Below are 22,819 nucleotides of genomic sequence, written 5' to 3'. Positions count from 1 at the left end.
AATGGGGAGGAATGCGTGAGATAGAAAAAATACAGTTTTTATTATTTTTACTCTAAGGGGTTGTCTGATAAGCTGTTAGGTAACCTTTAAAGTGCAGGCTCATAAAAGATGATAATCCTCTCTTAGGCCTCATGCACACGAATGTGTGCCGGCCATTCTTGTCCCCAATACATGGGCAACATCTGTTCGGTTTCCCCAGACTGGTCCAGACCCATTCAACTTGAATGGGTCTGTGATCCGTTCGCACCGCAAAAAAATAGAACGTGTTCTATTTTTTGGCGGTGAAGAGCCATGGCGAGAAACCCTACGGAAGCACTCCGTTCCGCATCCGTGATATGGTGTGCACACGGCCGGTGCCCGTATATTGCTGACCCGCAATACGGGCATGGCTGGGCAACGTGTGCATGAGGCCTAAATGGAAGACCTGGTGTAAAATTCATAAAAGAAAAAAAAAAAAAAAAGCAGCCAAGTCCCACATAATCTTTAAAAGTTATACCTGGTTCAGACATGGCCTCCACTCATTTTTTAGACACAAGCCTATTTGTAATCTGTGTATTTTGTGTACTGGAATCCGCTGCTAATGTTTAAAGGGTTTTCTGCCATTTTAGTACTGATGACCTATCTTCTCTATAGGTCATCTGTGGGGGTTCGATCCCCGGGACCCCTGCTGATCAGCTGTTGGCTGCCGCTGTGAGCACCGCTGCCTTCTCGCAGCTTACCAAGCACAGCTCAGCCCCATTCACTTCTATGTGGCTGAGCGGTGTCTAGGCCATGTGACTGTTGAACGTGTCGTCACTGGTCTAGGGAAAGCTGAGAGAAGGGTGAGGCGCTCACAGGTGCACACTGCTGGATTTCCGTGCGACTGGCACGGCAATCCCATTAATTTCTATGCGATCACAACTACTGTGCGAACCTGGCTGCGACAATTGTAAAAAAAAAAAAAAGAAAAAAATTCCTGAACTCTAGTTCGGTTCCAAGTGGTACCTTGGCACTGAACCAGAGTTTGGCAAGTGTTTATTTTTACTTTAAAAAAAAAAAAAAAATGTATGAAGTTTATTACGTGACTTCGCAAAGTAATAACTTTGTCTCATCTAAGCCAATACATTCTAATACTGTACGGAATTGCCCGCTCCATACAGTATTGGATCTAAGGTTTATGCGAATCAATTTTGGATGTTTTATCTGAAGTCGATTCGCTCATCCCGAATTTCCACGTCCGAAAATATCCAAATTGAATAACAATGATCAAAGTCGTACATACTGCAAAAATGGTACCAATAAAAACTAAAGTTCGTACCGCAAAAAGCTCCCCAATACCTGTTCTGTAAACGGAAATTTGAAAGTTAGGGCTGTCAAAAAGGGCGGTGCAAAGAAAATTTTTCAAAAGTTTGTTTTTTAGCAGTAAAACAAAATAAACTATACAAACTTGGTATCGCCGTAAAATAAGGACATTGTTTGCCAATATGAGACATAGTAAATTAAATGGTCTGATTAAAAAAATATAACTTTTCCTGCGAAAAATAAGTTTCAAATTAAAGTTATGGCTCTTGAAATGTTAGGAGGAAAAAAAAATGAAAATGTGTCGTACATTTTGGCCAAAAAACTTGGCTACACGTAACTCAGATGTGACTGGTGTCAGATAACTTCTGTCTTGGGAAAGAATAATTGGGTATTTAGGAATATTATTAGTAGGCATTAGGGAATCTATTTTCCTTTTGTATTCAAATTTTATTATTATTATTATTATTTATTATTATTATTATGTTTTTATTTTTTTATCTCCATGTATTTAATTACTAACCAACAGAAAAGATCTGTATATGCAAAAAAAAAGGGGTAAATGCTAAGAATACTCCTACATCATCTTCCTGTCCTACTTCAGGTCAGGCCATGTAGGTTTTACTTTAACAAGTAAACCAGTATGGACAGTTGGGGCACAGTCACACAGGCAGGTTTCCGGATGCAGTTTTAGAAGCCAAAATCAGGAGTGGATCAGTAAAGTGTAAAAGCCAGATGCAAGTTCTTTTTCTTTTCTTTTTTTTTTTTCTTTTCGCTCCTAGCTTTGGCTTCCAAAACTGCATGCAGAAACTTGACCGTGTAACCGTCCTCTTAGTGTCGGCCTTTTTTTGCCTGTAGAGCCTTCTTATTTGTCAAACTTTGTTCTAATATCATGTTTATTACAAAACAAGTACTAAATTGTAGATCATTTAGTGTAGCTGGTGCTTCTAATAAAAGCTCCCCTTCATAAAACACACTACATCAATAGCCTGCCACTCCCGTGAATTACACCATTGACATCATGGTAAAAGGGAGTTTGAGAACACTCTGTCGTTTTGTAAATCCTTGTACAACCCCAATTCCAAACAAGCTGGGACGCTGTGTACAATGTAAATAAAACCAGAATGCAAATCTCATAGACCTATATTTTGTTCACAGTAGGTCCTAGAATGCAGATCAGATTTGGAAGGTGGGAAATTTTACCATTTCAGGGGGAAAAAATGAACTTCATGGCAGCAACGTATCTCCAACAAGTTGGGACAGGACCCTGTGCAGCATCCCCTTCTTTTACCAGTCTGGGAAGTGAGGAGAGGAATGTTGTCCCAGTCTTGTGTGATGTAGGAGTCTAGCTGCTCAATAGTCCTGGTTCTTCTTTGCCGGACTTTACATGATGTGCCAAATGTTTTCTATTGGTGAAAGGTCTGGGCTACAGGCAGCTTCAGCCCCCGGACTCTTCTACTGGAAGCCATGCTGTTGGGCTGGATGCAGTAGGTCTTATAGCATTGTTTTGCTGAAATATGCAAGGGCTTCCCTGAAAGAGGCCTTGTCTGGATGGGAGCAGGGGTTCTAAAACCTGTATATACTGTCCAGAGTTTATGGTGCCTGTCAAACATGTGTAAGCTGCCCACGCCATAGGCACTAATGCCCTCCCATTTTGTGCTCCAGAGAAGACTGTGGTGTTTCTGGATCATGATGACATATGGCTTCTTTGAATGATACAGGTTTTAACTTACATTTGTGAATTGCACAGCATGTGTTAACAAACCATGATTTTTTGAGTTCCTGAGCCCATGCGGTGATTGGCAATACCGAATCATGCTGGTTTTTAATGCATTGCCGCTTGAGGACCTCTAGATGACAAGCATCCAGTATTTTGCTTCTCTAACCTGCTCTTTTTATGCCCAGTCATGTGACTTCGAAGCAAATTGCTCCTCCAGTATTAGTACCACTTACTTTTCCAGCCTTGTTGTTGCTCCTGTCCAAACTTTTTTGAGATGTGTTGCTGCCATTAAGTTCTAAGGGAGTTAATTTTTACCATTTCATGAAAAAAATAAAAATGTCCCAAATTCTGATGTGTTCTTATTGTGCAAAAATATGGGGCTATATTTGTAAATCATTGCGTTCTTCTATGATTCACATTAACTTACATTGTATACAGTGTCCTAACTTTTTTGGAATTGGGGATGTACCGTAAGTTGTGCATAGCTCTTATTTTGCTGCAGTTTTTATATGTATGTTTCTGGACCAAGATACTGTAGGTTCTGCTTTGGATAGACATATGCATCTGACAGATGTCCATAGCATTTGTCTCCAAAAGGCTCTCATTATAAAGAAAAAAGTGTTGATTGACAGGACCACAGCAGAGCCTTTAGGCTAGAGATCAGCAGTTTTCAGCGCTCCAGCTGCCATGAAACTACAACTCCCAGCATGCAAACATGCTTAGCTGTTCTTCTAAATCCCATAGAAGTGAATGAAGCATTCTGGGAGTTGTAGTTTCTGAACAGCTGGAGTGCCGGAGGTTGCTGATCCCTGCTCTAGGTGTAACAGAAACACCCCCCATGGCACCTTGAGGGTCATTTGCATATATTAAAACTTAATTTTTCTCAGCAATGTGGGCACATATGAACATGGGACCAACACAGATGTCTTCAGCTGTTAAGTGCACATGCTACAGGTCAACCAGGTTCATGGATACAAATCTTCTGACAGATGCCCTTTAACTACTGCATTCCTGGGTATGGTATAGGCCTGCTTCGTACATTGAGCTCTAGTGAGCGCAGCGGGCTCCCAGCAGCTTTCCAAGCACAGCGCCGTACATTGTATTGTGGCAGTGCCTGGTATTGCACCTCACCCCATTCACTTCAGTGGGGCTGAGCTGCAACCAGGCCACATGACCAATGTACGGCACCTAGCCTCTTCTAACAGCTGATCAGATCGGATATGAAATTGATGACCCTGGATAACCCCTTTAACTCACAAATGCATATTTCCTAGAACAGTTTTTAAAGGCAAGTTACACATTGATGTTTAGTGTGTGGTGTATGTGTTTTTTATTCATTGGAATCAGTGGAAACTTTTTTTTTTTTTTATTTTAAAGCCATTTTTGTCCTACAGTTTTAATGCGGCTTATGGTGTGCACCACAACACTAGGTGTGAATGAGGCTGTAAATGCTGAGAGATGGTGAGAAAGTGTCAGCACAGTAGGACACCTCCATGTATGCAAGTCAGTCTTTTTTACGGACAGCAACTGCAAAGGAAATGTGGAAACTGGCTGATGACATTGTACAAAAGCTCCTTGACCTCTGTGTAATGCTCTGCACTTCAGTGTTAATTACAGCACGTGTCTGCCCCTCCATACAATGGGATTCCTGTGTAAGTCGCTGCTACTCCCAAACCGTTTTTCTGCAGCTACAATTTTTGCAGTGAAAGCAGTACTTATAGTTAGCAATTTTTTTCCCTTCTAGTAGAAGTCTGTGTTTTTGCTGTGCTTAAACATAAAGGTTCAAAGATTCTGTCTCCAAATTTACAAAGGGCAATTTATAACCAAAATAACGTAATATGCTTCTATGTATATGTGAGGCACAGCAGCACCACAGAACTGTTTTGAAAGGTGACATTTGGAGATTTAAGGGGGTTGTGTGACTTTGGGTGAGTTTTTTTTTTTTTTTTTTGTTTTTTGTTTTGCCAAACCCCACCTCCTGGGTAGATCTGTGAAGTATACTTACCTGCTTTCCAGCACCAGGTCCCGGCTCCTTGGCCTAGGGCTGCTCTGGTGCGCTCTCTGGATATAAACTTCCTGTCCTGCAGCCAATCGCTAGCCACTGCGGTGACCTCCTTCCTTTGCGTCACTGGCTGCAGTGGCGTCAAACAGATGGTTTTCATCCAGGGAGTGCCAAGGAGCAGCCTAGGCCAGGGAACAAAGGAGTACGCTTCTTTTTGCAGGTCTGTACCCCCCCCCCCCCCTTTAGTTATACATTGGCCCATGATCAACATTTATCACCAGTATATGTGATAGACTGCTGCTGTGGGTCCAACCACTGCGACCCACACTAATGCCTCATGCACATGACCTTTGTGTGTTTTGTGGTTCGCAAATTGCGGATCTGCAAAACACGGATGGCGTCCATGTGCGTTCTGCAATTTGCGGAACGACGCAGACAGCCATTAATATAACTGCCTTTTCTTGTCCACAGAACGGACAAGAATAGGACAGGAGATAAAAAATATATATATGCGGAAACCACTCGGAGTGCTGTCCGCATTTTTTGCGGCCCCACTGAAGTGAATGGGTACGCATTCCAAGCCGCAAATACTTCGGCTCGGATGCGGACCAAAACAATGGTCTTGTGCATAAGGCCAATAAACGTGCAGGTAAGTACTGCCACTCACTGTAATGCCGTAGCCATGTTGGTTACTGACATTAGTGATTGTCCGGAACGTGTCATCGGGTGCTATAAAGCACCCAATGACACGTGGTTCGGCTCGGGCTTAGTTAGGGAGAGCTGTGCTGTAGGAGGGACAGATAGTGTAAGGAATTGTTTATTTTTTTGCTAGGCAGGGTTGGCGTTAGAGACCCAGATATCCTTTAAGGACTTTTGTTGTGTCTGGTAGAAATAAATGTTTTTAGCACAACCTGCTCTAAATAGCTTGCAATTGTTTGGCCACAGCAGACAGCGACATTACCTGCGCTACATCTTCTGTATAACGTTTGCACATCCTAAATATCAGTGACGTTCAGTTTAATTTGCCATACACTTACAAAACCTGCGCTACTGTGTGTGACATACTTGCAAGCATACAGTGGGGGAAATAATTATTTGACCCCTCACTGATTTTGTAAGTTTGTCCAATGACAAAGAAATGAAAAGTCTCAGAACAGTATCATTTCAATGGTAGGTTTATTGTAACAGTGGCAGATAGCACATCAAAAGGAAAATCGAAAAAATAACTTTAAATAAAAGATAGCAACTGATTTGCATTTCATTGAGTGAAATAAGTATTTGAACCCTCTAACAAAAAAAGACTTAATACTTGGTGGAAAAACCCTTGTTTGCAAGCACAGAGGTCAAACGTTTCTTGTAATTGATGACCAAGTTTGCGCACATTTTAGGAGGAATGTTGGTCCACTCCTCTTTGCAGATCATCTCTAAATCCCTAAGGTTTCGAGGCTGTCTCTGTGCAACTCTGAGCTTGAGCTCCCTCCATAGGTTTTCGATTGGATTAAGGTCCGGAGACTGACTAGGCCACTCCATGACCTTAATGTGCTTCTTCTTGAGCCACTCCTTTGTTGCCTTTGCTGTATGTTTTGGGTCATTGTCGTGCTGGAACACCCATCCACGACCCATTTTCAGTTTCCTGGCAGAGGGAAGGAGGTTGTCGCTCAGGATTTCACGATACATGGCTCCGTCCATTTTCCCGTTTATGCGAATAAGTTGTCCTGTGCCCTTAGCAGAAAAACACCCCCAAAGCAAAATGTTTCCACCCCCATGCTTGACGGTGGGGACGGTGTTTTGGGGGTCATAGGCAGCATTTTTCTTCCTCCAAACACAGCGAGTTGAGTTAATGCCAAAGAGCTCTATTTTGGTCTCATCAGACCACAGCACCTTCTCCCAGTCACTCTCTGAATCATTCAGGTGTTCATTGGCAAACTTCAGACGGGCCTGCACATGTGCCTTCCTGAGCAGGGGGACCTTGCGAGCCCTGCAGGATTTTAATCCATTGCGGTGTAATGTGTTTCCAATGGTTTTCTTGGTGACTGTGGTCCCTGCTAATTTGAGGTCATTAACTAACTCCTCCCGTGTAGTTCTAGGATGCTTTTTCACCTTTCTCAGAACCATTGACACCCCACGAGGTGAGATCTTGCGTGGAGCCCCAGAGCGAGGTCGATTGATGGTCATTTTGTGCTCCTTCCATTTTCGAACAATCGCACCAACAGTTGTCACCTTCTCTCCCAGCTTCTTGCTAATGGTTTTGTAGCCCATTCCAGCCTTGTGCAGGTCTACAATTTTGTCTCTGACATCCTTGGACAGCTCTTTGGTCTTTCCCATGTTGGAGAGTTTGGAGTCTGCTTGATTGATTGATTCTGTGGACAGGTGTCTTTTATACAGGTGACTAGTTAAGACAGGTGTCCTTAATGAGGGTGACTAATTGAGTAGAAGTGTCTAACCACTCTGTGGGAGCCAGAACTCTTAATGGTTGGTAGGGGTTCAAATACTTATTTCACTCAATGAAATGCAAATCAGTTGCTATCTTTTATTTAAAGTTATTTTTTCGATTTTCCTTTTGATGTGCTATCTGCCACTGTTACAATAAACCTACCATTGAAATGATACTGTTCTGAGACTTTTCATTTCTTTGTCATTGGACAAACTTACAAAATCAGTGAGGGGTCAAATAATTATTTCCCCCACTGTATATACTATTTAATGTGAAGAAAGCGAGCAGTAAGGGACGGGGAAGTGGCCGTGCTGCTGATGGTGCACGCAGAGGCTGTGGCCCTGGGCACTGTGAAACTATGCCTGCTGGCAGAGCACAAGAAACACATTCATCCACGATACCTAGCTTCATGTCCCAGTTTGCAGGGCGGCGCAGGAGTCTTCTCTCGAAGTCAGTCAGACCAGTGCGACCAGGTGGTCGGTTGGATTGCAGCACATAATGCTTCCAGTCGGTTAAGCCCCACCCTGTCTTCCACAAAGTCCAGTCTCAGTAGCCAAGAGTCTGGTCAACAGAATCCTCACCCTGATCCTCCTTCCTCCCACCATGGAGAGTCTTGCCAAACAAGTGATCCCACACTCGATATTCCGAGGAGCTCTTTTTATCGCCATTCCTAAATTTAGGCCTCTAACTAAGCCTGCTTGAAGAGGGTCATGAGGAGATCGTGTGCACTGATGCCCAAACTCTTGAGCATCCACAGTTACAAGAAGATGACGGTGGGGAACGGCAATTAGTGTTTCACGAGGTGGATGAGGATAATGAGACACAGTTGCCAATCAGTGAGGTTCTTGTTAGGTCAATAAGTTAGGAGGATGACCAGAGTGAGGAAGTGGAATAGGAGGTGGTGGACGATGAAATCGATGACCCAACCTGGGAAGGTGGCAAGCCGAGCAAAGACAGCAGTACATAGGGGGAGCTATCCGCAGCACCGCGACAGGCTGGAAGAGGCAGTGGGGTGGCAAAATGAAGAAGGCGGGCCACACCAAACAGGCCCGCAACTGTTCCCCGGAGCACCCCCTTGCGGCAATCTCCCTTGCCAAGTGGTAGGTGTTCCGCAGTCTGTCGCTTTTTTGAGGAAACTGCGGACGATAAAAGAATTGTCATTTGCAACCTGTGCCGTACCAAAATGAGCAGGGGCGTGAACACTAGCAACCTCACCACCACCAGCATGATCCGCCACATGGCATCAAAGCACCCGAATAGGTGGGCTGAACGTCTGGCCTTACAACTATTGGGTGTCCAAGCTGGACACGTGACACAAACTGGCGCTCTACGCCTTGGAGGTGCTGGCCTGCCCTGCCGCCAGCGTTTTGCCAAGGCGGGTATTTAGTGCTGCTGGGGGCATAATAACTGATAAGCGCATCCAACTGTTAACTGAAAATGCTGACAGGTTGACTCTTATCAAAATGAACAAGGCCTGGATTGCCCCTGACTTCTCTACTCCACCAGAGGATAGCAGCTAAACATAAAGATACTTTACATGTGGCTTTTATAGTGTATTGAATACACTGTATTCCCATGCACCCCTTCCACCACAAAAAAAGGGTATATGGTTCAATCTTCCTTTTCTCCTCCTCCATCATATCAACATGCTTATTAGGCTGCCCTCGCTCCTAATGTTTTAGAGGGTCAGCTCAGCAGTAGACCCTTAACCATAATTTTTTCACTGGTCAGTTCAGCAGCAGACCCTCGCCCATAATGTTTTAGATTTTTAGGATCAGAAGCAGGCACTCGCCCCTAATATTTTAGATGGTCAACTCTGCAGCAGGCCCTCACTCCTAATGTTTTAGAGGGTCACCAGCAGGCCATCAATCATAATTTTTTGAGGGTGTGTATGATGCCCTCCTTTATGTGTAACAAAGGGTGTATTGTAATGTCGGTTCCTTGTAATTTTTGGCAGCCCTTTCACTTAGTCCATAGTCTTTATGAGTGTAGCAGTCCCACTACCTGAACAATTGTACCACAACGTGAATGAGGCCCTCCTTTATGTGATATACCGGTTGTATCGGAGTGCCTCTTCCTTGTAATTTTTGGCAGCACTTGCACTTTATATACAAGTAAATATGCAGGAAAGAATGTTTCCTAACAATTTTTTTGTGCGTATTATTGTCAGTCTGTAAAAAGTGGCGTACTACTCGGACAACATCGTTCTCAGCAGTGACCTGGGAGTCCAAGATACATCCAGACATCCTCCCCATACTGTTCCCGAATCATTTCGGTGGTGTTTCCTTCAATTTCTGACCTTTTCCTATGACCCAGGCACCCTCCTCTCTTCAGAGTAGGGGGTGCCTGGTTTATTGCTCGGGTTCTCCCATTGACTCCCCGAGGTGTTCTACCCGAGCACTTTGGTGCTCGATCAACACTAGAGGTCAGCTCTTGACAGTTCTTAGTTTCCATTCACACATCCGTGTGTGTTTTGCGGATCTGCAAAACACGGACACTGGCAATGTGCGTTCCACATTTTGCGGACCGCACATCGCTGGCACTTAATATAGGACATGTTATATTTTTTTTGTGATTGAAATTGCGGACCCGGAAGTGCGGGTCCGCATTTCCTGATCCTGGCCGCACATCGTTCAGCCCCATAGAAATGAGTGGGTCAGCAATTCTGCGGAATGGAATTTCGGACATGTGAATGGAGCCTTAGAAGTGAATGGAGCAGAGGTCATGCATGGACACTGCTGCTCCAATCACACACAGGACCTGGGGCCCATGTTATCATTTCTGTGTTATAATGTGTATATATATAATTTTTTTTTTTTTTATACAGTAGTGTTGGAAACAGAAGGTTTTAGCATTTTAGCACTTCCCTACCTCACTAAGGAATAAGTCCTGTTGATACTTCTGGATTTCTCCAAGCACTCTTGACTGTCTGTTAGGGCTCTTTCACACTTGCGTTGTTCTGTTCCGGCATAGAGTTCCGTCGTCGGGGCTCTATGCCGGAAGAATCCTGATCAGGATTATCCCAATTCATTCTGAATGGAGAGAAATCCGTTCAGGATGCATCAGGATGTCTTCAGTTCCGGACCGGAACGTTTGTTGGCCGGAGAAAATACCGCAGCATGCTGCGCTTTTTGCTCCGGTCAAAAATCCTGAACACTTGCCGCAAGGCCGGATCCGGAATTAAAGCCCATTGAAAGGCATTAATCCGGATCCGGCCTTAAGCTAAACATCGTTTCGGCGCATTACCGGATCCGACGTTTAGCTTTTTATGAATAGCGTCCTGGCAGCCATGGTAACCAAAGTCCTGGTGGCCATGGTAAAGTGTAGTGGGGAGCGGGGGAGCAGTATACTTACCGTCCGTGCGGCTCCCGGGGCGCTGCAGAGTGACGTCAGGGCGCCCCACGCATATGGGTGACGTGATCACATGGATCACGTCATCCTTGCGCATGGGGCGCTCTGACGTCATTCTGGAGCGCCCCGGGAGCCGCACGGACTGTAAGTATACTGCTCCCCCGCTCCCCACTACTACTATGGCAACCAGGACTTTAATAGCGTCCTGGCTGCCATAGTAACACTAAACGCATTTTGAAGACTGATCCGTCTTCAAATGCTTTCAGTTCACTTGCGGTGTTACGGATCCAGCGGGCACCTCCGGCAAATGGAGTGCACGACGGATCCGGACAACGCAAGTGTGAAAGAGGCCTTACACACTTGGGTTAAGACTGCGAAATGACTGATTTGAAAATGGTTTGTGTGAACACAAGAAGCTTTTAAAAAGGATTGCCTAAAGAGTACCTGCCAGAACTGCCTTATAACGTGTCTGTGTGCACATATGGTGCTGGTCAAGATCCTGGAGCCATCATCCAGTGTGCCCAGAACGTTGCTGCTACTGCCTTGGGATATTTCTACATGTGGCAGGTTTGTTGGAGAAATGTCTGTGGCTGAAAATCCGTTCCATTCATCTGGATTGGGCTGTTTCTGCAGTAAGTGGACTGATTACTGCAAGAAACCTTCAGATGAATGTAGACGGCTGCAGGAATTTCTGTAACAAGTCTGCTGTGTGTGAATCCTCTTATTATTTTGGTTGTTTTCAAATGATCATAGTTTTCCTTGCCCCGAATTCAGAATGTGTATACCATCAACCCGGTTGTCCTGTAATTAATACAACTACGGTACATATTTACTTCCCTCTGGCAGCAGCATGTCCATCAGAGGTACAAATCCAAGATGCCCAACCTGTGCTGTAGAGTCTGTCAGGCTTCCCCATACACATTTACACGGGGTTCACACCTGAGCGTTCTGAAAGGAGCGCTCTGTATGCGCGATTGTACGGGCGTTTACAAGCGTGCATACAGAGACGAGCGAACGCCCATTGTCGCGCGTTCCCGAAAGTCTATGTACGGGAACGCGCGACAAAACGCCCCAAAGTCGCTCAAGTACTTGTTTGAGCGTCGGGCGTTTTACAGCGCGATCGTACGCGCTGTAAAACGCCCAGGTGAGAACCATTCCCATAGGGAAGCATTGGTTTCTCCTTGTTGTGCGTTTTACAGCACGTAGGAACGCGCTTTAAAACGCTCAGGTGTGAACTGGGTGTTAGATTTTGAATAATTCCAAATGTTTCAAATCCTCAGTTGTCAGTGGATTTATCCAAAATGTAAATTTAGCAAAAGGAAATCAAACTGGTTCCTGGAGTGTTCTGTAGTGTCCATCAGTAAGAACCGGCATGGATATCAATGGAGCGTCAGCAGCAAAGTTCTTCTGTGTTCCCCTGCCTTGTTCCTGGTATAGGACCTACAGGAAGTTGCCCAGCACTGCGCTCGGTTCCCTGTGGCCATCTGTGTAATGCAGGTCTGCTCTCAGGATTACAGATGAGCGAATTTCCTCTTATGAAATTTGTTCACACTTCGTTTGGTGGTAAAGGTGAATTGCGTTATGGATTCCGTTACCACGGAACATAACGCAATTCTGTGACGGAATGCCTTTAGAGGAGAGGACTCCCCTGCATAACGGAAGGGGGACGGATCCGTTTTGGAGCCCATAGACTTCTATTATGACGAAATGCCTCTAAAGGCATTCCATTATGCATTCCGTCATAGAACTGCGTTCTGGTCCGTGGTAACGGAATCCATAACGCAATCCACCTTTTACCACCAAACGAAGTGTCGGCAAATTTCAAAATATGAAATTCGCTCATCTCTAGTCATGATCTGTTACTGGCATTTCCACTTTGCTGTACTTTATGCTGTATGTAATCTATTGCAGGAAACATACCGGGTTGGCCATGTTGTACTATTATAATGCAGTCTTATCGGACCTCTTCTCTAGCCCTGGGGTGACTGTGTGAGGGCGTCCCGATTCTCAGTAACCTATATATCACATTGCAGACGCCTGCACCCCTCCTGAAGACTAACAAAGAGCAGTAGCTGCACATGGATTATATCATGTTAATAGCTACTTAGCTCATAGAACGGCACTGGATTTCCTGACTTTGCTCCAGCGCTTCGTTTCACCAACGCTGCAGGCTTCAATAATCTAAGTAGGCTATAATACCAAAATAAAATGAGCCCCAATTAGCTTAGATAAGGAGGACGACCCAGTATTACTATAGCAGTGTCCACACTTATCACGGCTCTTCACATACGACAGATCATTGATATAGTCTGACTAAAAATACTGCTCAGGTTGTTTTTCCCCCCTCCTTGTATTTCTCTTGTGATGAGTTTTGGGTTGGAGATCCTGCTGGCAGTTCTGTAATCCGTTTCAGTGCGGATTAGTTATAATGTTTTTCTATCCTGTCTTTGTTAATTTGCTAGCCTGTGCTCAATACCATATGGAGAAGGCAGAACAATGAAATTATTTTCCCTACTTTTCCCTGGCTTTGTTTATTGCACTGCATGGAGTGTAGATGGAACCTGTATGTGTGTCATATATCTACACTGTGCTTTATCTGTTCAGCCCCCTCCCCCTCTCCAAGCTGCAATGTCAGAGCTAAAGGACCTTGTTTTATACAGACTCCTCATCTGTCGTCAGTGGCTTTTTTTATTTTCTTTTTTTAAATGTATTCCCGTTCACATATGTGCAGTTTATTTAAGAGTGCAACACCCATAAAATGAAATTGACATTGCGTATGGTTGTTTTTAACATTCCTTGTAGAGGTAATTGTTCCCAGATATTGATGGCTCTTCTGTTTTAACCCCTTAGAGGTGTTGAAGCTGGACAACACTGGGGAGCAGGCTGCAATAAAGAAGTGAGTTGTACTTAATTAGCGGATCCATTGCCTCGCAATGATGTCTTAATGACAACGCGACCACTGCAGCCAATCGCTGGCCTCTCCAGTACACCACTGATGCCAGTGGTTGGCTGCAGTTACATCTATGTAACTTCCCTTAAATAATATCTTTGTTGTGTGGGTTGTTGGCATTTGGTATCTGGTATTTTATGATTTTATTTTTAATATTTTTTTTTTTCCTTTGTGCACAGTCGAGTTACATTATCATTATTAGCATTTTTATTGTCGGCAACACATAGCTCTCGAAGGAGGTCACGTTTCGTGAGCTGCTTGGTGGGTATATAAGGTGTGCGATAGGCTGTCTGCACACACATCACTTGTTGCTGTCATGGGTAAAAGGGGCAATTTATCAGAGTTGGAAAAAAAGAGAATTGGCTTTCAACCAAGGGTAAAAGTTTGGGAACTGTTCTCATGTTGCTGTGGTGAAAGTGAGACGACAAATGGCACCATTGTGTGAATAAGCGACGTGGAAACTGTGGAGCACCACGTGCCATTGATGTGAGAGGTAAATGTCAGCTATGGAAGTGCATGGGGGTTACCATATGTGTGTCCTACTGCTTATAGGACTCCGACGCAGATGGTCAGTGCACCTCTGCTAACAAAGTTGTATCAGAAGTGGACCTCTGCTAATTTGCAAAGGGGAATGTGTTCCTGTTGTTCTTCTGGGCCCACTCATCCATGTGGAAGGCACACTCAACAGATTTGGGTATGAATTCATCTTTGTAGATCACATACACTCATACATGGTGATTGTCTTTACTGGGGCGAATTGGATCTTCCCGCAAGACAATGCGACATGTCACACGGCTAGAAATGTCTGACATTGGTTGGAAGAGCATGACCACAACTTCCATGTACTACCCTAACCCCCTAATTCCCCAGATATGAACCCAATTGAGCATCTATGGGACCACCTCGAGTGTCATGTTGCTCTATGGGATGCACTGCAGTCGGCATGGCTCCAGATACCTGCGAAGGCCTACCAGGACCTTTATGGAGTCACTGCCAGCCTATCTAGCTGCTGTCCGTGCTGCCGACGCCGTTTACTCTGCATATTAGCAGGTGGTCAGAATAATGTGACTCAACTGTGTATGTGTGTTAATTTATAAATGTTTTGTTTACTTAATTATAATTAATTTAACTTCTTTTATTTGCCCCTCTAGTGGGGTTGCATATGAATGGTTAGTTTTACAAATGAAGTAGCTTATCTTAGAATTGGACTTTGTATGACTTAATCATTAAAGCTTCAAAAACGCCAAAAACCGATGGCCTGTCAGTGTTGTAGCTAGTGTTCGAATAGTGGGGGATCTCTGCTGAGCTCTGTATTTTCAGTACTGTGGTGCCTGGTATTACAGCACAGTCGCATTAATTTGCTGTAGTGCGCTGTAATACCGGGCACAGCCACTTGTAAAACTACATTGTGCCCTAAGTGAGGACCGTTCTCCTTTCACACAGCTCTTTGGTGGTGGTGCTGAAGGTCAGATTCCCACAGAGCAAATGTTGATGGCCTGTCCTAAGGGTCGACCCATTAATTTGCAAGTTCCCTTTAATTGTCCATTTCTGAGATGATGTTAAATGCCAAGAAATGTGATTTCAGATTCTCCCAGCACAGTTAGCAGAGCAGATGGCCTTCATTCCACTTGGAAGCCTTTCAGCCTGGTATCTGAAGGCCATTGGGTTCCTTTCATCTTGTGTCTCTTCTCCTGGAGAGCGCGCTCCTGACATGGTCTTATAGCAGACTGTGTGCGGTATATCACGTTACAAAAAGTGAGGGTCCGGTTGTGCACATGGTTTATGAAACAGCAGAAATCCTCCTTTGTATGACTTGCCCGCATTGGGTTTGCTTTTTTCCCTAGTTATCTGATAACCACTGGTCTGGACAGGACTTTACCCTGTAGGAAAACAAAGCAAAGGTCTGAAGTCTCAAAGGGCCATTTAAAAGAAGTCCTCTTGTCATGCCACAACATTTACCAGTTTGTTGCCCTCTCTACACTTGATGACATGTTTTCTCCACAGTGTTGGACTCTGGATGTGTGCCCATTTTTGCGATGCATGCGCTTTTTATTTTAGCATTGATCATGTAGAACACGATTCAGCAGATTTGGCTTACCGCTGTCCTAATTGGTAATGGAGAGATGCTAAGTGTAATATAAGGTGAATCCTGTAGTCAGGTAATCCGTGCTCTGCCTCTGCTAGAAATGTCCATTTGCTTGTATGATCAAATAAATAATTGATTGTGCTATGACAGTGCTTCCTATGCTGGTGGAGCTGCGCTCGGCAGATGAACATTTGTGTGTGTGTGTGTGTATATATATATACTGGTATGCGTCTGTAACCCAGTTTTGCTGGTTTTAGCTGCTGTTGCTTGGGAGGCTTGAATGCAGATATTCCCATTTGTGTGTAGCTTCCAGGGATACGTTCCCTGGAAGCCTTTTTACTCCATAGCTCTTTAGTGCATCTTGAACTGTGGCAGCTGCATTTCGCCCTCCAGGGGATTTGCTGCTGAAAAGCAATAATTACGTGGAGACCAATCAATTGTAAAACTTATGGATGTCATTTAGTTATTTTTAACTATGTACAAACAAGAGGAGTCTTGCATTCATGGTGGCTGTGCACATGCAGACCGAGCCATCCACAACTGCAGCGTGATACAAATATGTCTCAATGCTTTAAATATATATATATGGCACAATGTGATCTGACCCCCTATGATGGTGGGGTCGTCGTACCGTAAAAGATTTGGGGTATATTCACTTACAGACTTTTTTTTTTGCTGAAATTTCTGTTAAAATTTCTACTGTTCATAAACAATACCGGTAGTTGTTTTACGGGTGAGCAGGTGGATTTCTTCAAGTCCCATTGAAATTTCTGCAACAAATCTGGCACTTGTGAATTTACCCTGCTGGTTTGCTGCCCACATTTAGGGCTTATTCCCACACATCGGTGACTCACGGGCAGCCTACGTATCCATTGGTTGTGTTTAATCACAACTCCTTATTTTTCCACTAACTCTGGGTACAATTGCGGTACATTCGTTACATTTTACTACTTTTAACACCTATCAAAACAAAAAAATGCATTGTATAGCTATATTCTGACACCTATAACTTTTATGTTTCTGTATATGGAGCTATCTAAGGGCTTGTTTTTTCTGCAGGGTGAGGCTATAGTTTTTCCATTTGGGGTATGGCTTTCATCCTTTCATTTTTTATTTTTTTTAGGGTGGTGAGAGGACCAAAAATCTGCAATTAACCATTTTTTTTTTGCATTCACCCACAGCACATAATTATCTAAATAGTTCAAGATTTTACAGACGTGGTGATCATAATTTTTTAACTGATGATAAGGCTACTTTCACACCTGCGTTCAGGTGTCCGCTGGTGAGCTCCGTTTGAAGGGACTCACGAGCGGTCCTGAACGCAGCCGTCCGGCCCCAATGCATTCTCAGTGGAGGCGGATCCACTGAGAATGCATCCGCCTGCCAGCGCTCAGCCTCCGCTCCGATCAGTGAGCTGACACCTGAACGCTGCTTGCAGCGTTCGGGTGTCCGCCTGGCCGTGCGGAGGCGAGCGGATCCGTCCAGACTTATAATGGAAGTCAATGGGGACGGATCCGCTTGAAGATGACACCATATGGCTCAATCTTCAAGCGGATCCGTTCCCCATTGACTTTCAATGTAAAGTCTGAACGGATCCGCTCAGGCTACTTTCAGACTTATAATGCAGACGGATCCGTTCTGAACGGATGCAAACGTCTGCGTTATCGGAGCAGATCCGTCTGATGAAACATCAGACGGATCCGCTCCGAACGCTAGTGTGAAAGTAGCCTAAATGGGAATTTTTTTTATTTTTTTTAGTTTTTAAGCACTAGTTTGCCTACGAGACAACATGATTGTGTGATTCTTTGTACAATACACTGGCAGTACTTCTGTCTTGCAGAGTATGGTAATTTTACTGGCATCCTATTACACTCCCTCCGCTTAACCGCCCAGACGCTGTAGTCGCAACTGACCATGGCATCTGAGTGGTATAACACAGCCAGCGCCCACTATGTATGGCTAGGACACAGGTCCTGAGCCTTTTCCATACTGTACATTCTCTTCTGAGGTTTGCTGTCTGTAAGGATATATGGGTGCCTATATGAATATATGCTTATGAAGTACTGGGCGTTTGGGTGTGCATGATGGGCATTTCCTTTATGTAACGGGCTGGGTGATGCTTTGCGACATGGCTCTGTGCGCAGCTTTCTCCAGCTGACCCTTTGAGAATGGATAAGTGAATTGGCAGCGCACATGCTCGACCTGCTGCTCCATTCACACAGGGACGTGCAACCTGCTTTCTCGTGATCGGTGGGGAGCCCAGCGGCCAGACTCCCACCAATCAGATGCTGTGGATAGGGCATAAGAAGTCTAGCTAAATAAGTACGCTTATGACAATCCCCAAATGCTTATTAATGAGCTAGCCGGCAGTGTGCTGTGTACAGAACCTATTCTGTGGTATTGGAATGTTACTTAAAATAATATAAATGAGATTATTAAAACGTGAAATGATGCAATGTTTTATAATACATTTACATCTGTAACTTACTGACATTTGGTTTTCTTTCAGCTTCAGTAGAGGGTTCTTGCAGTCCCAGTATGGCAGCAGGTCCGGTTTCTAAATAGTGTGGAGATGGACAGGGACAATCGGAGCTTCAATCCAAGGTCAGTTTATCTCGCATCTAGCCTCCCTGCGATAACCGGTGCTTCACTGCTATTCTTCTAACGGAACCAATGCTGAAATTTGCTACTGGCAATCTATATTTTGGAGTATTGATTTTTATGAAGCTATTAATAACTGTTTAACCCCTTCACTACCGAGCCACTTTTCACCTTAAATCCCACGCCGATTTTTGCTAATCTGACGTGTCACTTTATGTGGTAATAACTTAAACACTTTTAATTATCCAAGCCATTCTGACATTGTTTTCTCGTCACATATTGTACTTCAGGACAGTGGTAAAATTGAGTCAAAAAATGTATTTTAAATTATTTAAAAAATGCCAAATTTACAAAAAATTATGAAAAATTTCAATTTCTCTACTTTTATAATAGATAGTTACTACTTTACTTTCCCCATATGTCTACTTCATGTTTGGATAAGTTTGTAAATGCCATTTTATTAACATTGGAAGGTTTAGAAGCAAATTTCCAAAACCCACTTTTTAAAGACCAGTTCAGGTCTGAAGTCACTTTGTGAGGCTTAGGCCTCATGCACACGGGCGTTTTTTTTCACGGTCCGCAAAAACGGGGTCCGTAGGTCCGTGATCCGTGACCGTTTTTTCATCCGTGGGTCTTCCTTGATTTTTGGAGGATCCACGGACATGAAAAAAAAGTCGTTTTGGTGTCCGCCTGGCCGTGCGGAGCCAAACGGATCCGTCCTGAATTACAATGCAAGTCAATGTGGACGGATCCGTTTGACGTTGACACAATATGGTGCCTTTTCAAACGGATCCGTCCCCATTGACTTTCAATGTAAAGTCTGGAGTCCCTTTTATACCATCGGATCAGAGTTTTCTCCAATCCGATGGTATATTTTAACTTGAAGCGTCCCCATCACCATGGGAACGCCTCTATGTTAGAATATACTGTCGGATATGAGTTAGATCGTGAAACCTCATTTCCGACAGTATATTCTAACACAGAGGCGTTCCCATGGTGATGGGGACGCTTCTAGTTAGAATATACTACAAACTGTGTACATGACTGCCCCCTGCTGCCTAGCAGCATCCGATCTCTTATAGGGGGCCGTGATCAGCACAATTAACCCCTCAGGTGCCGCACCTGAAGGGGTTAATTGTACTATCATATCCCCCTGTAAGAGATCAGGGCTGCCAGGCAGCAGGGGGCAGACCCCCCCTCCCCAGTTTGAATATCATTGGTGGCCAGTGCGGCCCCCCCCCCCTTTCTCCCTCTATTGTAATAATTAGTTGGTGGCACAGTGTGCGCCCCCCCCTTCCTCCCTCTATTGTAATAATTCGTTGGTGGCACATTGTGCGCCATCCCCCACCCCCCTTCCTCCCTCTATTGTAATAAATCGTTGGTGGCACAGTGTGCGCCCCCTTCCTCCCTCTATTGTAATAAATCGTTGGTGGCACAGTGTGCGGCCTCCCATCCCCCCCCCCCCCCCCCATCATTGGTGGCAGCGGGTTACTAGCAATAGTACAATAGTAAAAGATTCATACTTACCTGGGAGCTGCGATGTCTGCTTCCGGCCGGGAGCTCCTCCTTCTGGTAAGTGACAGTTCACTTACCAGTAGGTGGAGCTCACGGCCGGACACGAACATCGCAGCAACCGGTAAGTATGAATCTTCTACTATTGTACTATTGCTAAGTAACCATGGCAACCAGGACTGTAGTAGCGTCCTGGTTGCCATGGTTACCAATCGGAGCCCCAGCGATTAAACTGGGACTCCGATCGGAACTCCCCTGCCACCAATGATGGGGAGGGGGGGGAGGGGAGGCCGCACACTGGCCACCAATGTTGTTAATGCTATAGAGGGAGGGGGGGCCGATGGGGGGCGCACCCTGTGCCACCAACGAATTATTACAATAGAGGGAGGGAGGGGGGGGGGCGCATACTGTGCCACCAACGAATTATTACAATAGAGGGAGGGGGGGGCCGCACTGGCCACCAATGATATTCAAACTGGGGAGGGGGGGGGGGGTGGGTCTGCCCCCTGCTGCCTGGCAGCCCTGATCTCTTACAGGGGGCCGTGATCAGCACAATTAACCCCTTCAGGTGCCGCACCTGAAGGGGTTAATTGTGCTGATCACGGCCCCCTGTAAGAGATCGGGTGCTGCCAGGCAGCAGGGGGCAGTCTTGTACACAGTTTGTAGTGTATTCTAACTAGAAGCGTCCCCATCACCATGGGAACGCTTCTGTGTTAGAATATACTGTCGGTTCTGAGTTTTCACGAAGTGAAAACTCAGCTTTGAAAAAGCTTTTATGCAGACGGATCTTCGGATCCGTCTGTATAAAAACGAACCTACGGCCACGGATCACGGACACGGATGCCAATCTTGTGTGCATCCGTGTTCTTTCACGGACCCATTGACTTGAATGGGTCCGTGAACCGTTGGCCGTGAAAAAAATAGGACAGGTCATATTTTTTTCACGTCCAGGAAACACGAATCACGGATGCGGCTGCAAAACGGTGCATTTTCCGTTTTTTTTTTTTTCCACGGACCCATTGAAAGTCAATGGGTCCGCGAAAAAAAAAACGGAAAACGGCACAACGGCCACTGGTGCACACAACGGTCGTGTGCATGAGGCCTTACATAGTAGAAACCACCCAATATGACCCCATTTATAGAAACTACACCCCTCAAGATATTCAAAACTGATTTTTACAAACTTTGTTAACCCTTTAGGTGTTCCACAAGAATTAATGGAAAATGGAGATGAAATTTCAGAATTTCACTTTTTTGGCAGATTTTCAATTCTAATCAAATTTTTTCCACTAACAAAGCAAGGGTTAACAGCCAAACACAGGTCAATATTTATTGCCCTGATTCTGTAGTTTACAGAAACACCCTAATATGTGGTCATAAACTGCTGTACGGGCAGACGGCATTGTGCAGAAGGAAAGGAACGCCATATGGTTTTTTGGAAGGCAGATTTCACTGGGATAATTTTAAGTTGCCATGTCACATTTGAAGACCCCCTGATGCACAAACTGCCCAAAAAATTACCCCATTTTGGAAACCGCTGTAATACACTTACAGCCTGCTTGCCTGTCAGATCCAGGGGGCTGGATCTCACAGACTGTCGAGGAAGGCAGCCACGATGCCTAAGTAAGGCATCGGGCTGCCATAGGTTCCCCGTCACAGCAGCGTGGGGACCCCATGGACACACCCGTAAGGATACTGCACGTGCCGCGGTGAGCGCTGACCACAGCCGTGCAAGGGTTAATGTGCCGCATCAGTGTAAACAGCAGGGGTCCGGCTATCAGTGACAACCGGTCCCCTGCCTCTGATCAGGTGGGTGCAGGAGCTGTACTGCGCTGGAATTTCTGTCCCGCATTTCTGCACCGTACATGTACAGCGCTGGTATCCTAAGGGTTAACCCCTAGACTGTGTTTTGTTTTTTGCAGCCTTTGTATTTTTCTGTCACAATTATCTATTTAGTTTTTTATTTGCAGGTTTTCTAGATCTGGTTCAATTTAACTTCATATCTGATTTCCTTTTAGTAAGGCCTATTGCACACGACCGTATGGCTTTTTCAGTGTTTTGCGATCCGTTTTTCACTGATCCGTTGTTCCGTTTTTTGTTTCCGTTGTGTTTCCGTTTCTGTTCCGTTTTTCCTTTCCGTTTTTCCGTATGGCATATACAGTATACAGTAATTACATAGATAAAATTGGGCTGGGCATAACATTTTCAATAGATGGTTCAGCAAAAAACGGAACGGAAACGGAAGACATACGGATGCATTTCCGTATGTGTTCCGTTTTTTGGCGGACCCATTGACTTGAATGGAGCCACGGACTGTGATTTGCGGGCAATAATAGGACATGTTCTATGTTAAAACGGAACGGAAAAACGGAATGCATACGGAGTACATTCCGTTTTTTTTGCGGTCCCATTGAAATGAATGGTTCCGTATACGGAACGCAAAAAACGGCCAGTAAACGGGAAATAAAAACGTCCGTGTGCAATAGGCCTAAGTCTACTTTCACACTCGCGATTTGGGCGCATCTGTCTTGGATGTGCATAAACTGATGCGTTACAATAATACAACCGCATGCATCTGTCATGAACGGATCGATTTGTATTATCTGTAACATAGCCGAGACGGATCCATTTTCTATTGTGCCAACGGATCCCTCTCAATTGACTAACATTGTTTGCCAGGACGGGTCCGTTTGGCCCAGTTTCGTCAAGCAGACAGAAAAAACGCTGCAGGCAGCATTTTGGTATCCGCCTCCAAAGCGGAATGGCGACTGATCGGAGGCAAACTGATTTATTCTGAGTGGATCCTTTTCCATACAGAATGCATTAGGGCAGGCATGCTCAACCTGCGGCCCTCCAGCTGTTGCAAAACTACAACTCTCATCAGT

The 22,819-nt window shown here is 44.8% G+C and overlaps 1 protein-coding gene across 9 annotated transcripts in view; it reads left to right on the top strand.

Annotated features, from left to right (window-relative positions):
• Nucleotides 1-22,819, top strand: part of ZNF516 (zinc finger protein 516) — a 103,852-nt gene that overhangs the window by 15,826 nt on the left and 65,207 nt on the right. For all 9 annotated transcript variants that reach the window (XM_040434232.1, XM_040434234.1, XM_040434238.1 and 6 more), the window contains exon 2: nt 18,331-18,425. The gene's annotated coding sequence lies outside the window, so the exon portion shown is untranslated. The remainder of the gene's footprint in view (nt 1-18,330; nt 18,426-22,819) is intronic.

Source organism: Bufo bufo, chromosome 5, assembly GCF_905171765.1.
Source record: "Bufo bufo chromosome 5, aBufBuf1.1, whole genome shotgun sequence".
Lineage (NCBI taxonomy): Eukaryota > Metazoa > Chordata > Amphibia > Anura > Bufonidae > Bufo > Bufo bufo.
The sequence above is the reverse complement of the archived record's forward strand: the minus strand, read 5'-3'. Positions and strand labels throughout refer to the sequence as shown.